A 6,337-nucleotide genomic window follows, 5' to 3' on the forward strand; every position below is an offset into this window, starting at 1 on the left:
AGGGGTCAGTATACTACGTATAAATAAGAACTCTACGGGAAAATTACCGAAACTCTTGCAGAGAAATTTGCTGTTATGTAACCCTCTAATCAAACCGCCAACCCCCCCCCCCCCCCCCCCAAGGAAGAGTAACTTAACAATTTATTGCTAAAAGATGCGTGATAATCGAACGGTCTAATATAAGTGAAAGGTTTGAAACTTAAGAGAGAGAGAGAGAGAGAGAGAGAGAGAGAGAGAGAGAGAGAGAGAGAGTTAAATTGTTTCTCACAGACATCAAAAAAATTATATACCGTGTTATTGATGCTATCCACTCTGCTACGGATATCTCCGCGCTAGCAATTTGACGGTATGTTTCGGCTTTTAGGACAGTATACATGGAATGCTGTGTGGCTGTGTGCGTACGTATATACATACATGCATACATTCATACATACAGTATGTATGTATGTATGTATGTATGTATGTATGTATTATATATATAACATACATATATACATATATTTTATATAGTGTAAATATGTAATACAAGCGGGTGAATGTATGTATGTATATATATATAACTTATATATACATACATACACATACACACTTAACTTTATGCACGTGAATGTACAACGAAGCCATTGTCAATTCACTACGTATATACAGCACTAGTAGATCTATCGAACAGAGGAAGTGTATAGTATGTGTGCAAGTAAGTCGTGTACATGAAATTGTAACAATACCTTACGTCATACGATCTTCTATTTTGCCCCCAAAACGATCGTTCTTGGTCGTTGGAGCGTTTCCATGGAAACCGGCTGGCATTGTGAAATGGACGAAGTAGTAGGAGATTATTATTATTATTATTAGTGTTGCTATTTTTATTATAATTCCTTCTCCTTTTTTATCCTCTTTTTTTTTTTTTTTCTTTCCACCTTGTTTCTCTATCTCAATCTCTTGGTCTACTCTCCTTCTTCGCACTGTTTACACTGATAACAAACAATTCGTTTATTTATTTCCGTTTTTTTTTTCTTTCAGAATGCAATCAATCTATTAGGTTTCTGTTTTCAAATGTGGTTTCTTTCGGAGGTTTCTCCTCTGCGGTTTCTGCTTTCCCTTTCTCGCTAAGCAGTTTTCAGAAACGGGGTTTCACAGATCTTCCGAACTTTAAAAAAAAAAAGAAGAAATATATTTTAAAAAATATACAACGGTGTAACTCGATCTTGATCGCAAATTCTGTTTCCATAAAGCGATGCCTTGATAGTATCAGTAATCGTGTAGTATTATTATAAGTCCCAGTAGCCGTGGTGGTATATAGTCAGTCCCGAAATCTATCATTACACATAAAATTCACAATTAGATGTCATCCATCAAAGTAATTCCACACTCACCCAGTCACGCTCACTCACTCACTCACTCACTCTGGTTCATGTAAACCAAATAAGACATTTTCCTCAATCACAATTTCACTTCAAAATGGGAAAAATAAAAATAAATAAATAAATAAATAAAGGAAGAAAAAATAACAATCACCTTCCTCTGAGCACCGCTAAATAAAATAATAATAATAATAATAATAATAATAATAATAATAATAATAATAATATAATAATAATAATGGGGAAAGCTATAAATATATCCTAAGTGCAAAATGATCCCAGGAAATGACAGCGACGTGATCTACCAGAGGATAATGATAGCGTATCGTCTTATTGTGGGATCGTTGGTCGTTGTCGAATTTAATCATGCATTTACGTATGTGTTGGCAAAGATATCATATTATATAATAAATATGCTGCGCTCTGCTTTGCTTCTGGCTGTGTTGTGCAGCTGCTCCGATGCTGCATCTGCTGTGATGCTGCTTCTGCTGTTGTTCCGCTGACGTTAAACTTTAATCATCAATACAGTACATAATAACGTGGTAACCAGAGCTCCGTGTTGAAGCACCAATGCGCACACAGGGACTACATAGAGCCTATAATAGAGCCTAGAGTCTCTATAGGACTACCGGAGGACTCTAGTATACCACCACCAGCAGAGGCGCTGTGTCTTTCTCTCTATCTCTATCCCTCTCTTTCTGTCTCTCTCTCTCTCTCTCTCTGTATGTGTGTCTCTCTCTCTCTCTCTTCCCCGAATCGGAGCCGTAAATAAAATCCCGGACGCGGGCGAGTGAGAGACTCCAAAATTGATGGTTAAGTTTCCCGAAAGCAATTAAAACAGGTGTAATCCTCACCGGGCTGCCGTCTATAATGTAATGCTTCCTAGGCAGCAGCAAGACAAGACTCTAAGGCAGATAATGTGATCATCGTCGTCGTCATCATCATCATCATCATCATCATCGTGATCATCATAATGCCTTCACCTCATTATAGACATTGAATAATGACTCATAACTGGGGGATTAATGTTATGACCATCAAACCCCCATAAAGACATATATATACATATATATATAATAATAAACACGCACACACACACTCTATTCATCTTCGTCTCCTCCAGAGCTGCTGTTGCTGTTGTTGCTGTTCTGCTGCTGCTGCTGCTGCTGCTGAGGAGGGTGCCGGACGGACCGACGACTTTCGGGCGGACCCTCTCGGCCCCTGATTGGCTGAGCAGCAGCGAAGAAGTGTGACGTCACCCGAGAAATGCCAATCACGAGCCGAGATATCTGGCGAGAAACTTGGGCTGCATCTACACGTGCTTGTCGCGCGGGCAAGTCGACTTGAGGGGAAAGGACGGACGGAGCCGCACGCCACTTACTTGGGCAGCCTTCCCTGAGGAGGTGGAGCAGCAGCAGGAGGAGGAGGTGGTGTAGTAGTAGTAGGAGGTATAGGAGGAGGAGGAGGAAGAAGAAGAGGAGGAGTAGTAGTAGTAGTAGTAGTAGGGCTTTCGACTCCTGTCCGCCGTCTTAATATTTTTTATTATTATTTTTTTCAGCCTTCCCTCGGCCGCGGGGATGAGGCAATATCCGTCCTGAGAGATATTTTCCACCAGTAGGGCAGTGTGGTTGGACGACTCACACAAACATTCCAACTGCGGTAGAAAGTGAGAGTCCACGGAACACACAGTTTTACATCAGCCAGCGCATGACAGCAGCGGGCCGGGCCACGGGTGGTTGTGGGGGGAGGGGGGGAGACCCCCTCCGACGACGGGCCGACACACATACACACATACACACTCACTCACTCACACACACACCACCACCACCACCACCAATGCCGCTGCCTACGACGACGACGACGAGGGGAGAGAGAAAGAGAGAGAGAGAGAGAGGCCCTGACCAAACCACCCGACTCTCAGATGCACCAGGGACACGGTGGGTGACGGTGCTCCGACCTACTCTCACTACTCCGGCGGGAGTCAGATCCGCACCACCACCATCAGTAGCAGCAGCAGCCGCGGCAGCGCGAACGGGATCGCCAGCAGTGGTGGTGGGGGAAGGAGGGGAGGGGGCAGGCAGGCAGGAAGGGCGGGCAGGCAGGCAGGAAGGCAGGCAGCAGGCTGCTTGCTGGTGCTGGCGACGCGAGAGAGCTATAATATTATCACAGGCCAAAGCAACCGCTTGCAAGTACTGGCGGCATACGGCCAGGCAGGCAGCCCGCTACGGCGACAGGCACTACTTGCAACTTTTTACGCGCCTACCCGAGGGGAAAGGGGCGAGGGGAAATGAGGGGGAAGGGGGTAGCAGGGAGGGAGGCAGAAAGGGACTGGAAAGGGGGTGGGGGGGGCGAGAGGAGCCACCCACCCCACCAGTCGCCACGCTGCTCCGAGGCACACAACACGTGGACGTCGATTCCTGTCAAAGGATTTTTTTTTTTTTTCCAGGACATGACAATCGCTAATGAGGTCGTCTTGGAGGTCCTCGGTCGGCTCCTGGCATTCCGACGCCCCTGGGCAGCGAGGAAAGTCGTTCCAGAAACTTTCCTTGGAGTTAATGATGTCGAAATTATGTGTAATTATCGAGACGTGGGCAAATGCACTCCTCGCCGATGCAATGCAACAGAGCGCTGCCTGATCCACGATAATGAGCCTCCCACTTTTCCGAAGAGTCAAATGATTTTGCTTTTGCAGGCGCCCAAGATGGTCAGGGCTCAACCGCTTGCTTGCAAGATGCCATGTCACGCACGCAGCCTCGAACGAAGCGAGGGAGACAGAGACAGAGACAGAGAGAGAAATCACTTCGACATTCCTCCTGAATTAACGAAAGGCGCTAACCGTCAACTCCGCAGCGAAAAGCACAGGCAACTCTTTTTTTCCTTCTTTTTCTTTCATTTTTCAAAATATCATGAATCGATGTCAGAACATTTGGGACAGCGCGCCGAGAGATCCCACCCCACATTATACACACAACTCTCCAGTCTCTCTTTTTACTCCTCCCCCGTCCCCCCCCCCCCCACCCCCAACTCTCTTTTCCAACTTAACCACCCCACCCCCTTTCGCTCCCCTCTAAAACCCTCCTCCTCCTCCCCTCTCCCGTTTATATATGCTAACCCCTCCCTCATAATCATCATCATCATCATCCACGAATCCCCCAGCCTGACCTCTTCCCCTGAATAGGGGGTTAGCAAATGTAATTAATGTTGTAAGAACTATCCAGTGGCTGACTCGATGCAAAACGCTTCTCTGTTACTGAACTAACTCTGTGCAGTCATACAATTTTTTACAATTTTTCCACAAAATGATTTTCATGGCGAGATTATCTGAAACGGTTTTTCTTGTAATGACTTTCAAATAGTCATCCGCGACCAATTTTTTCCCTGGAATAGCTTTCAGTACTTGGTCTGGAAGCATTTCTTTCTTATTAAATGGGTTGCAAAGGAGGTCATCTGGAAGAAACTTCTCGGAATGGCTTTCCAGCCCAGTTCATCTGAAACCTGTTTCCCGACAATAATTTCAAAATGAGGTCCAGCAATACGAAAAAGCTTCCTGGAATGGTTTTCCTGATGATGTATGCTTGAACCTGTTTTCCCAAAAGTCACCTACAGAACTTTTTCTCCTTGAATGTCTTTCAAGCAGATGCCATCTGAAACCTGCTTTCCAGATAAGATCACTTGGAACCTGCTTCCTCTGAATATCTTTCCGGATAAGATCACCTGGAACCTGCTTTCCTTGAATGGCTTTCCAGATAAGGTCACTTGGAACCTGCTTTCATCTGGAACCTGTTTCCCTTTAATGACTTTCAAAATGAGATCCAATAAAATAAGCCTATTGAAGTAGCTTTACAGACGAGGTTAGGTGGAATCTCTTCTTCCAAAATGTATATCAAATAAATGCTATCCTTCAAGTCGGGGTCATCTGGAACCAGTTTTCACAGTAGGTCTTTCAAAGCAGATGTAAACTGGAACCTGCTTTCCTTATTTGCCCTGAATATTTTAATGCCTTCAAGTACAGGCCTTCTAGAACCTCCCCTCCCTGAATGGTTTTCCACACTAGGTTATCGGGAAAGTTTTTTCTTAATTTCTTCCAAGCACAGGTCATCTGGAACAATTTTCTGGAAATGACATAAATGACGAGATCACCTGGAGGTCATAGGGATTACGATTTTTTCTGAATTTTTTCATGCAGAGGTGATCTGGAGCAATATAGTCTGGAAATAAAATTCATAACGAGGTCACCTTTTTGGAAGGATTTCCGTGATGAGCTCTTCTGGAAAAACCTCCTGGAATGATTTTTATGACAAGGTCTTCTGGAATAAACTTTTTATTGAAACAGGTGTTCGCATAGAGGTCTCTTGGAAGAAACTTCTTTTAAAGGATTCCATGAAGGCGTCACCTGGAACAAACTTCCTGGAGTGACCATCAAAACATGGCCATCTGAATCATCCTGTCTGGTATGAAGACGAAGATAAAATACTGAAATTTTCTCCTAAGAAGGAATAGATCCGGTTAGGACGAAAAAAAAAATAAAATAAAAAAACGACATTAATAAAAAGAAAATTACAATATCAACTGTCGAAAAGAACCAGTAACAAACATCGATATATCTTTAAATTCACCAGAAACCACGAGGAGTACGTGAATCATCATCTAGTCGTGATAATTTAGCACCCTACTAACAAAAAGGAGAGTGCTATATATATAAAAAAAAGTTAACATCATTTGCCGGTAACTAGATAAAATCACGAATCCAGTGTTCATTATTACACGGCGAATAAACGATGAATCACAATGACAACCTCAAAGAGTTTGCATCACTGTAATAAAATGAAGGGTTCCTTAAATTTGTTAAACAGCAGCGCCAATATGCAGTGAATATGCCTCTCTGTCGAACTGCTCAATTCCAGAGGTTCGTTATTCCTCACACCGTTGGATGACGCGCAGTTGCCCGTACCAAGAGTTTTTAAAGGGGGGGGGGG

The 6,337-nt window shown here is 43.9% G+C and overlaps 1 protein-coding gene across 1 annotated transcript in view; it reads right to left on the bottom strand.

Moving 5' to 3' along the window:
* LOC135209256 (homeobox protein prospero-like) overlaps positions 1–1,136 on the bottom strand; it is a gene marked incomplete in the record, with an annotated part of 1,606,906 nt that extends 1,605,770 nt beyond the window's left edge. The window contains 1 exon segment of the mRNA XM_064241965.1: positions 726–1,136.
* Between the last annotated feature and the right edge of the window lie 5,201 nt (positions 1,137–6,337).

Source organism: Macrobrachium nipponense, chromosome 37 (assembly GCF_015104395.2).
Source record: "Macrobrachium nipponense isolate FS-2020 chromosome 37, ASM1510439v2, whole genome shotgun sequence".
Classification (NCBI taxonomy): domain Eukaryota; kingdom Metazoa; phylum Arthropoda; class Malacostraca; order Decapoda; family Palaemonidae; genus Macrobrachium; species Macrobrachium nipponense.